At 30.9% G+C, this 12,382-nt stretch overlaps 1 long non-coding RNA gene across 1 annotated transcript; it reads left to right on the top strand.

Annotated features, from left to right (window-relative positions):
• The first annotated feature begins 3,099 nt into the window (after window positions 1–3,099).
• Window positions 3,100–8,243, top strand: LOC111380676. The gene is made up of 4 exons (XR_002700215.1): window positions 3,100–4,089; window positions 4,663–4,728; window positions 5,613–5,669; window positions 7,922–8,243. It is a non-coding gene; the product is annotated as an uncharacterized LOC111380676 (long non-coding RNA).
• The last annotated feature ends 4,139 nt before the right edge of the window (window positions 8,244–12,382 follow it).

Raw genomic sequence — 12,382 nt, forward strand, 5'->3', positions numbered from 1 at the left:
TCGGAGTGTGCAGCGGAGGGGTTAATATTTTTGAGCCAATTAGATTCTTCATAAGTATTTAAAATGTCACAATAGAATTTATAAAATTCACTATTTTTTATTAATACTTTTTCTTGAATAATTATGTTTAATTTTTCAATTCTCCTTCTTAAATTAAGAATTAATTTATATATGTCTTTTTCCATTTTGATTGCTTCGTTATCTATGGAATCATTTTTATTTTTTATTTTTGGGTCTAAATATTCTATAAAGAAGTCTTCAGATCTTCTTCTAAATAGATTAATTCGTTTTCTGTATAGATTTTTAGATCAATAAAATTTTGTATAATATTTGGATCTAGATTTATTAAAAATTTATGATCTATATTTTCTTGAGGACCTATTTGAAAGTTTTTAGACATTGTAGTGGCTTTGGTTGCAATATCTTTATTAAGGATATTTTTGGAAAATTGATTGTTTGGAGGCTAATTTTCAAATGTTTTTATTTCTTAGACTAATTTAGAAAATCCTCCTTCAATTTAAGCCATTAAGCTGTATTTCCCGCCATCGATCTGCTCATTTCTTCTCTCTGATTTTCCTTTTTTATTTTCTTTATCTGCAATTGACGAAAACCCTCGATTATTTGACGCTGGTTTTTTGGAATCGGATCTTATCAGGTAGTTTAGTCGAGGGTATGTTGGTTCAATTTTACTGTGTGGTTCCAATTTTGCAGGATCTTCTCTTTTTTTTTTCACTGCTTTCTTCGCTTGTAGGTTCTAACCCTCTATTTTTTTTCTTTTGCAAGAGTTTGAAATTTTCATTGTAGATCAACCGAAAGAATTGTTGAGAAAAATTCCTTGGGTAAGTAATGTAGATCTTTGCTATAGATCGAAGGTATATTTGTTTGATTTCACTGTGTAGTTCCAGGTTCGAAAGATTTTTTTTTTTGCTGCATGGTTTGCTTTTTCCTCCCTGAAATTCGAAGCTAAATTTGTTTTCTATTTGTCTAATGTGGATCTGGCTTAGTGCATGTGTGATTTGGTTGCCTTCCTTTGTTTGCCATGTCTCATATATCACCTTCGACCGCTTCAATGGTTCTTATACATTTCGTTGAGCTCCAGACAGACGTCCCTCGAACACCCCATAGCATTAGGTTTTACCATTTTCGTATGTTTTCCCTTTTGCTATATTCAGAGGTTGGGGTTTTGGTTAAATTTGGAATGCATTGTATTTCTATGGAATTCAGAGCTGTAGTTATTGATTAATTTACTTCAGAAACAGAATTCGTTTTTCATCTGTCAAATGTAGAATTGGCTTTATGCATGTGCAATTTGGTTGCGTTCCTTTGTCCACCACCTTCGAGCGCTTCAATGGCATCCTTATACTTTTGGTCGAGCTCCGGACATACATCCCCCGAACACCCCCTACCATTAGGCTTCACTATTTTTCTATGTTTTCCTCTTTCTTCTGCTATTTAGAGGTTTGGGTTTATATTTTACTGGAATTCAGAGTTATAGTTGTAATTGATTGATTTCATTATAATGAAGGAAAATGGGGAAAATATTGATTCATTGATAGCATGTGAAAATATGTTGAGGTCTCAGTATGTTTATGACCCTGCATAAATAGTATAGTAACTCTAAAGGGAAACTCATAAAATGAAAATAACGAATTTTTTTTCTTACACTTTCCTGGTATTAAATTTAGTAGTTGCATACATTTGTTTACCTCATATTTAACGTAACAAGTATGTGCATAGATAAAATTGTGTTATATATATATCCCATCACCTTGATGGTCTTATAATGAAATTGATAAATTATTCCATGCAAGTTGACTCATTTCTCTTTTTGTTTCTTCAATTTCTGCAGATAATGGTTCTTATTTCTTGTAGTACATGTGTATGTGTGTGTGTGTGACATTAGTGGAACATTTTTTTTTCATTCTAAACTCATGTAAAAAAAAAAAAAAAAAAAAAAAAAATTTTTATTTTTAAAAAAAAAGAAAAAAAGGGGAATTGTGGGAAAAAAAAAAAAAAAAAAAAAAAAAAAAAAAAAAAAAAAAAAAAAAAAAAAAAAAAAAAAAAAAAAAAAAAAAAAAAATTTCTTCAATTTCTGCAGATAATGGTTCTTATTTCTTGTAGTACATGTGTATGTGTGTGTGTGTGACATTAGTGGAACATTTTTTTTTCATTCTAAACTCATGTAAAAAAAAAAAAAAAAAAAAAAAACTATTGATAGTTTGAGAAAATGAGAAGATAAGGAGCATTGTGGGGTTTAGAATTGATATAATATTAAATAATTACATAGGTCTCATTTCAACCACACGAACTTGACATAATCATTCAAGACAACTTTTCCATGAACCCAATTTATATAAATTCACGTGATCTACGAAATGAGACCCATATTCCTATGTTTCTATCAATGCCTACTCTACTCAATTCTTTAGTACACATAATACTTAGAAAAATAAAGCATTGCGTAATTAGAACATAAATATTTTTCTTAAATTACAACTTCGAACAAAGTCAAAGCAGTGAGCAAAACAACATCAATGAGAGGTAGCGTGGAAATATGGAAAATGACCGACACAAGACAAAGAAATCCCTGCAAGAATGCAATAGCATGGTGTTTAAGAGGATAAAGAGAGTAAAATTGGTATGAAAACATATGGCATCAGCATTAGGTCATATTTTAATTTCTACTTTTTGGAAATTTGGTCATAGACTTTTTAAAAATAATTAATCTACAAATTAATCGACTTTCTATTGTAGATTTGTTTACTAATTTCTTTAGAGTTCTTTGTACAATGATTCTTTTAAATACTTATATGTTGTTTTTGTAGTATAAATATTATGTCGAGCAGCAGTGAGGGAGGGGGGAGCCGAACGAGGGAGCAGACCGAACTAGGGAGCAAATTGGACTCCACTTTGGGGTCAATTATTGAGGCTCAATAGCACAGAAAATCGGGAGAGATGCATACAGAAATCGAGAGGAGGAATTGAAGCTGCCAGCAATTGTTATATTTACATACACACAAATAGACGGCAGCAGCTGGGATTAATACACAGAAATTGAGCTGCTTTGGGGAGAAGACCAGAACATTAAGGCTGATTTGTTCAGGCATGGAAGTAACGTTTGAGTCAAATACATTTAACTTAGAGACTTCACGTATTGGTAATCCTGTCTTCCGAGTAACATTGGAAGCTAATTGCAATGGTCATAGAACAATTGTGAGCTTTTCTTTAACTTAAATGTTTTCTAGACTACATACAACATTGTCATATCTATCGTTATCGCTTAATTCTAAGTTCTACCATTCATAGATTTGTTAATTTACTTTGTAGTATGTACGTAGGATATTCGCTAGAGTGTATCTACCATTGTTTGTCCAGAATGTTCAAATCCATGTTTATTCACATCGTAATTGGTCGTGCGTACAAATCTAAGAACAAATGGATCTGTGCGATGATTTCTGTAGTTTGGGCAGACTATGTTAACGAGAAATGACTTTGAATGGGTAACACATGTGCCTTTGAACCTATAAACGATGAAGTCCCCATGTTCATGGTGTACAAAGTATGCCGCGATGATGGAAGTTGGACCCTTATATGAATTTTACACTTTCATTTGTAGCTTTCGTGTTTACTTATTATCGAACATTTATTTTCCTCTTTGTGTATAAACATTTTATAACTAAATCTATTGGAATTCGACTTTCTAATTTGCCTATTTTATTTTTACTTCAAGTTTGCACTAAATTCGTGGTTTTTGATTCACTTTAATAAAATCAGTACAGAATTGGTTTGTGCGTATATGTAACGTACATAATGAAATCCTACATTTCAAGTTCGTAGCTCGAATGTATCATCATTGTTCGAAAGCTGGCATCCATGTTGCTAAAATTATTCTCGGTATGTAAATAGTTTAAATGCTTCTAGAACATTCTTTATTATAAATTTTAATTCTTGCTTAATGTCTTCGGAGCAACCTAAACAATATATTCTGGGTCTATATGAAGAATATTTTACCCTAACTCAAATTTTTTAGGTTTCCTTTCGCGTTTGTACATTTAACTTTCAAGACTATATCTTCGTGCACCTAAAGAGGTTTAGTCTCGCTTAATCTTTGCTCTATTATGTAATTGTTCCTCTCTATTTCTATTTAAGTTGCGCTTTTATTCTTATACTTCCATTTAGTTAATCAGGCTACACATTTTTTCTATAGCTATATATCTAAAGAGTATAAAAGTAACAATAATGCTTGAGCCTTTTTCAAAGCATTTATCACTAAATTTGGAAAGAACTCTCCTAAAAAGTTTACCATAATTTAAAAGAGCAATTAAATATGTTCATAGAAAACTTTTCTGTTATTTGTAGCTATAAAATGAACGTTATAGAGCTCAAACAAACAATAAATTTTCTATCAACGTATTTGATTATTCTTTGAAATTATGTTATTCTTTCGTGTGAATTTTTTCTAAACTTAGTGATGATTACTTTGGAAGAGGTTTAAACTTTATGCTCCAGCGTGATTTCACATTGAGTGGTGAATTTCTAGACCAACATTTATTACATTACGTTATTTTTCTCAATTTATAATTCTTAAATTTCAGTTTTACTTACAGACACTTCACACCACTCTTTTACACATATAATACTCATATTTATTCTCTCTTTCAGGAAAAAGCAATGATGTGAGAATGGAATGTGGATCAAAGGTCTAAAGATATGTTTTGGCGTCACCCAGTAAGCAAATTTTCTTCATATTCCATTTTTAAAATGTAGTGCCATTGGTCTACCAAATCCTATGCACGAAAATGATGAAAAAATAGGCACGGTTGTCCTTTGCCAATTTATTTCAAAGTTTAGTTGCTAACAGATTTAATGTCTTAGGTCTTTCTTAAAAAGCATTCGATGGAGTTGCATGATCCCTACAATCTTATAAGAGAGAACTTGTTGCCACTATTCATAAGGCGTCATACATTTTCTACCAATTTTATCCCTCATCTTTTCTCTAACATCATGTCATTGCATTTTCATAGGATTTCTTTCTCTTCTCTCGGTCAATCTCCATTGTCCACAGTTCCTCCCATACCTCTTCCCAGACAATCATTTGTAATGTGCAAATCTTCTCTTTATTTCTTTTCTCTTTTCTATTTCTTTCTCCCACGATTTTTTGTTTAATTTCACCAAAGTTTTTCATTATTCTTTTGCTGGAACGCTAAGAGTGAAAGACCTCTCGGGAATACTTTCATTTATTAGCTACTGAAGGGAAGTAATCTGAATCTTGAATGTCTGGTGGTGAAATGAAAGAATACAAAATGAAAGATTGGTTCCCATTTCTTGGAAGCTTCAAAACGTCGTCGATGTAAGTCTAGGTTTTTGGATTTACTATCGCACTCGCCGCCTGCCTATATTTTTTGACAACTCGAGCTAATTTTCCTTTTCAAATGAGAATAGAAAGTTCTGGTTTTCCGTTTTATACATTTTCTGATTGATTGATTCTGGTATTTAAGTAAATGTTTTAAATTTCATGCTCAATCGAGGATGATTCCTTGGCCTTTGCGGTTGGTATTTCCAATTTTAGCGTATTAGTCTGGAATATTTTATGTAATTGTTTTATCTTTCAGGATACTGCTGTTGAAATTTCATTTTCACCATAAAAAATGGGACATTGTTTAGCTAAGGTACGTTTATTTTATAGATTTTAATCATGTGGGTCTGGTTATAATTTAATTGAGACTGTTTGATTTGCTTTATATTATAAAAAGTCTGAATCTTTAGTGGTCATATTGCTCTGAATTCAACTGATTTGGTGAATAGTATAACCGTATTCAATGTTGCTTACTCTTATGCCTGGGATTGAGGATGAGTTTTTAGTATACATCTTACTTTTCCATTTTTAGTCTCTCTTTCTTCCGCTTAATTTCTACCTACTATCATCAATTAATAAATTACTTGCTATTGTTTCCCTGTGTAATGTCAACACCTCTTTAGGAAATGTAAAATGTTATTTTGTAGATTCTTTATCAAATCTACCTTTATAGTACAATTCTGCTGCTTATGCTATTAGTTCTTCATGTAGCTAATGTTAGTAAGGTTTTTTGAACTGTAACTTCTGTGACTAGAATGTAAGTAAAAAGAGTGTAACCTGAATAGAAGAATTTGTTTAGTTGGATGAATGAAAAGTTCGTGATATTGATGACTTATTTCTTCATTGAAGTAAAAAACAATTGACATAGGTTATAGAAGGATATTTTGCAATTGGGATTGGAGTTCGAATAGAAGCTAGCAAAATTTAAGGAGTTTATGTTGGTATACTTATATGGCCTCAGAACTTACTGTCTATAGTATAAAATTTAAGCTAATTATACAATAAGAAAAATTGGGTTCTTTTGGGTATTTTTACTTAATGATTTGATCTTTACAACTCTTAGCCGTCTTTTGCAAATTGTTTTGACAGAATGCTTTGTGAATACATTTCACTTTATTTGATGAGCCAACATAATTCTGACATTATGTGAATAAGATCTCATTAAATAAAAATGGCTATTACGTGTAATACGACATATTTTATTGTTCGTGTTGATTCTTTTATATATATAAAATCATTGGCATAGTCAACTAGAGTTCTTTGTAGATATTTTTTCTCCTTTTAACAACATTGATTGTGGATACGATATAGATATGTTTGGATCATGGCGTTGAAGAAATTTCATAGCTAGCTTTTGAATATAGGGCATATCGCTTACTTCTATTTTTAAATTGAATTAGGATTCATGATGAGTAAAATGATTGCAAGCAATTTGATTTGTTTTATAGTGTTATTGGATGGTGAAAATAGGAGGATATATGATAGGTACGATAAAGAGGGACATAAGCAGCATGTTGCCAATGGTGGTGGTACTGGTAGATATGGTTGAATGAATTTTCAAGATATTTTTAGCTTGCAACTTTATGCCTTCCTTACATGAATTGTACATTTTCATTTGTACCTTTCATGTTTACTGATTATCGAACATTTGTTTTGTTTTCTTATGTATGAACACCCCATAAGTAAATCCATTAGGATTTGGATCTTTAATTTGCTTGTGTTATTTTTATTTCAAATTTGCACTCAATTTGTACATTTTATTTATTTTGAACAAAGTCGTTATAGAAATTTGGTTTTAGTATTTCTAATTAACATATATAATGAAATCGTACATTTGAACTTCGTTGAGTTTTATATCATCGTCATTCAAAAGAATGGCATTCTTGTGGTTAAAACTATTCCAAACAGTTTGAAGGCTTATACTTTTATAAAAAACCTCTTGCCTACATTTTGCCATAATGGCTGCATTTCATATGAACTTCCCCAGGGTATCAAAAGACTTTCATATCAGTTCTTTGCTTTTTTCTTCTATTGTCCCCTCCAAAAAAAAGTATAAGATTGAGAATGCATTAAAAGATTTTTTTAAAATTTTTTTGATTAATTTTTCATAAAATTCTGCGGATAAAACTTGCTCAAGTTACTTTTCACTATGAATAACACATTGCAACTGAATTTGGGGAAGTTGATTAATTACTTTCCTGTAATCCTTTGTGATGTATTTGTTCTTATGGCGCATTTTTTTATACTATCAACTCCTACCACTTTAAAGTAATTTTATCGTTTCATCGACATGCAATATTTGTGATGACTCAATTTGTCTTTGCAGAGCTCATTGAACTTGACCCTATTCATGCAATTGACTTTCGAGTTCCCGCTAGTAAAACTTTTTTCATAGTCATAGCTCACCTATATGTTTTTTGACATAGTTTCCACATGATGGATGATATAATTCTATGTTGAGAAAGGTGATGGTGTTGCACATTATATAATTTTCATTTATATAGTTCAAACTCCTTTTTATTTTGTTTCCTATCTTATGGAAAACTTATTGTTGGACTATATTAGATTGTACTAGCGACAAAGCTTGCTACGAAACCTCGAGAGACCACAATCAAGACACTTTCATATCTTCAAGGATGGTGTGTTTCATTCTTACATGTACTTTGCAACAAAGAAACATATAGTGCTGAAGACATCGACAAAATTACTGAAGAAAACTTTGAAACTATTTCTACAAATTCTCCTGTCTCCTTGGATGTGATGATAGTAGCTAAATATTTTACGTTGTACCATATGATTTTCTATTTATTTTAAACATATTGGTGTTTCAATGGCATTTGAATATGTAACTTATTATCCTTTTATTTTCTATTTAATAGAAATTGGATGTTAGGAAATAGATTGTTTTAACAACATGAACTTTTTTTGTTTTTGTTTTTTTTTTCGATCAGTGTGAATTTGATAATCTTTCCTTCAAATTTGGTTTCTTATTGATACCATAATCATTATGACCATAAACACTCTTTATCGTTTACCACTTAATGTATATTTATAATTGTTCATTCTAAGTCTACATAAGTATATGTTTAAAATTTTTAAAATATCTTGTCTTTTTAACAGATTAACTTACAAAAATATAACAATCATCGTGCAATGCCCGATACACCACTAGTATTAAAATAAAATCAGGGAGCATTAGCGTCCCTGCATAGTCGCGGCGGGTGCGTGCCACGTGCCACAATTTGATCCCTAATTTTTTTGTTTAGTCTTTTCGATTAATTTCGATGTTCTGAATTCATGTGTGGTCAAATTTCACAACATCAATCTTTAAGGCTGTGTTTGGGATAGAGAGAGGCCTCGCCGAGATTGATATTAAAAAAACTGTTATTGTTAATCATCTCCACAAAATCGGTAGTTTTTCAGTTTTTTCTTAAAAACTTGGAAGGCTGTAACCTCTTTAATTCAAGGCCAAATTTTATGTTCTTTATATTGTTGCAAAGGTCTTGAGAAGATCTATCCAACTATATAAAGCAAGCAACGTTAACTGTAATGTGTATGAAGTTATCATGCGATCAAGTTTCGATTTTCTCAAATTGGGATTTTAATCCGAAAATACAAAGCTAAATCAAGTGAAATTTTGCAGATATGTTCGACAGATTATCTTGAACATATAGTATAAGTTTCATGAATTTATATGGAATACATGAAAAGTTGTCATTAACAACATTATAGCTTTCAAAGAAAACTGGAATTCATGCATTTCAATCATTCTAAAACATTTTTAGCATGTGTTTAAGCAAGAAAAGAACCTACTTAAGCTCTGATACCAATGTAAAACGTGCTTGTATGCTTTTAACTGAATTTAAGTCGTAAAACTTACTTGAAAGTCCCAAAACAAGGTTGAATTACTTGCCTATTAATTGCTTGCCTTCAACATCGTCTTGTACCCGCTTCTTGGTTAAAAACTCGATCATCAAGGAAGAGGTTTGTAGTTCACAATCTAAGAACTCAATTTGATCTGTTATATTCCTAAAAATCAAGTCTCCACCCACATCTAATTTTTCACTCTTTGAAAGAACCCAAATTTTTCCATGAGTGTTGGTTGTTTATTATTATTATTATTTTTATTTTTTGTGGAGTGGGTGTATATAGAAGTTATTGATTGAGAGATGTCAACTTTCAAATTTAATTTTCAACTCCTCCTTTCAAAATTCATTTTCATGCAAACCAAGTTGGGTCAACCCACATGGACAACCCTTTTTTTTTTTTCGAACAAGTTGTATAGCCAGTGTTTACGTGCAACATTCATTGAAGATAAATAACTACAAGCGATAGAGATATACGATTTAAATAACAACAAATCCAATATTTTAAAATAGTATCGAGAATGACTGGAAAAGTGGAAACAAGACCAGATATAACTTGATCATAATGAACAAATCCAAAATCTTTGTAGACAGAGCTAATAATTAGTTCTCAATCGTGGGGTGAATGGAATCCGATATATAAATCCATTGATAAAAGAATTGAAAAAACTTTTACAGTGTTGCTTAAGTTATATAGAAACTCTTGAGCCCAAGAGTTAAGAATAACAAAGTTCTTCATTATCAAAAACAGAATAACAACTTAAAATAACAAAACAGATTATATTTGTTGAGAAGTGCAAAATTGTATGGATACGATCCTCATTGTGTATCTTGATTAATTAGATCATTTCTTTGTGGATTCCTATACCGAGCTTTTGTAAATGGGTCTCTGAGTATTCCTTGATCATTTCGTCTAAGAAGAGAATTTCCTCTAATTCTATGAACTTTTTTAGAATACTCTTTTCTTGAATATCATTCAAAAAAAAATTTAGATTGCCCAGTATTCCACCAATTAATAACCAAAGAATCCATACTTTTCGTAAACGAGAGAAAAATCCTTTAGTGCAAAAATACTATAGATGCAAGATACAAAGATGAGTGAATGCTTTATTTTTTGACATTTTTTCATCTGTGAATTGGTAATCAACCCAACTCACTTGTCAGCTCTATGTGATCTATCGAATATTTGTTTCACCAATGAGTTCTATACGAGCTATCAAGCCTATGAATCTATTTTATTTGTGATTTTGTTTGAATCTAGAAAGAATACAGAAATAGACTAAGATTTCACTCCAAATTTTAATGAAGAAATAATAAAAAAAAATATTGTTTTAAGATATCTCAATTGGTCAAATTCAAAATAAGTGTCTCTAAATGAATGAAAGAAGCACTTTAAGGAATGAATATTATTGAGATTTTGAGACGAAAGAATTCCTTTTCTATGAAAATATCCAATATTTCTAAAAAATTCGATCGACCCCATAGCCAGGAATAGAATAACTACGAGAAAGATATTGTGATGATAAAAAAAAATGAGTAACAAAACAAAATAGAAATTGTCCATTATCATCCCATTCCCTTGTGATGTTACAACGTATTTTGCTTGTGTTTAATCTTTTACAATTAACAAAAGAATCATTTATTGGATTGGTTTCTCAATAGTGTTCGTTCAGAATCCCTTTTTGACTATGCACCATTGATTTCACTATTATTAGAAAGGAATAATGGAATAATTTCTTCATATTTATAGAGGTAGGGGATGTAACTCCCATCGATATAGTAAGTCTCGCTTGGGCTGCTTTAATGGTAGTCTTTACATTTTCCCTTTCACTCGTAGTAGAGCTGCTTGTCATTCTAACCCATTTCCTACAATGCATTTTTTGGGCCGATAAAGCGAAACTGTTTGATGTCCCATATTAGAACTCATTAAAACCCTATTTGCATCATTATGCTCGATAAAATAAATAAGGAAAACTCCAATAGAAAAATATTGGAAGGGAAAAATACTTCGAAGATGAACCTATTCCCATGCAAATAGTCAGGAATTCTAATGGTATCAAGCTGGAACAACTTGTTCTTCCTGAATATCCTAATTCAACGTCAAAGAATTTCATGCCGCTACCATACAGTATTCATCTCTACTTGGTTTTATCTCTATTTCTTGTTATTCTTTCATATGGTGGAATAGATACATCAGAATCATTCTTAGCAACATATCTTTACTCTCGGTATCTTTGATTAGTTTGTTGCTTACTCTTATGAACCAAAAAAAAGGGAAGAAAGTTGCAAAGCGTTAGGAACACTTTAAATGGATCCAAATGAGTTGTACAGTCGACGGAGTTCAAAAGTGTAAAATAGTGTGTAAATATTGTCAAACACGATTGGCATGACGAAAGGGTATCAGTACTAGCCACCCAACCATCACTACCTTAATGTACAGCCAAACATTGGCTTGTTGGTGGATCTTAAACATAACTACAACTTAGTACTCATTGTTCCGATTTTGATTCTGTAGACTTAGCACATAGATGTATTCAGACGAAAAAACTCATGAAGAAGTGATAAAGTTTGTTGCTTGTGCTGAGTTGTCGCTAAACATGGTAGATGACGATCATTTCACAACATTCGTAAAATAATATCTTCAACAAATATAAGCTGTTGTAAATAGAACACTCTTTGTAATAATACTCTAGATTATTTCATCAAAATCAAGAATCAATTGATCTATCATTTACATAAATATATTGATGTTATATCGTTTACTTTGGATTTATGGGAATGCATTAATTAGAAAATGAATTATATAGCTGCAACTACACACTACATAGATTTACTTTGAGTAATGCATAAAATTTTTTTTTTTTAAGATAATTGAATTTCCTCATAATGCTAATAACATCTTAATGCTCTTATGCAAATTTAAAAAAAATATCATTGTTATAGTAAAACTTGTTCTTTTATGTTTGATAACACTAGTATTAATAAGCTTGTTATAGATAAACTGTGTAGGGTTATTAATCCTGACTTCGGTAATTTTTTTTTTCATGTTCGTTGTGTATGTTACATTCTTTATATATATAGTGTCACTAAATAGGAAGCAAAAATTCACAATTCGGCCAAGATTCCTAAAAAATTGTGACTAACCACCTATTATTAAAAT

The sequence above is a fragment of the Olea europaea genome, unplaced genomic scaffold, assembly GCF_002742605.1.
Source record: "Olea europaea var. sylvestris unplaced genomic scaffold, O_europaea_v1 scaffold2180, whole genome shotgun sequence".
NCBI lineage: Eukaryota > Viridiplantae > Streptophyta > Magnoliopsida > Lamiales > Oleaceae > Olea > Olea europaea.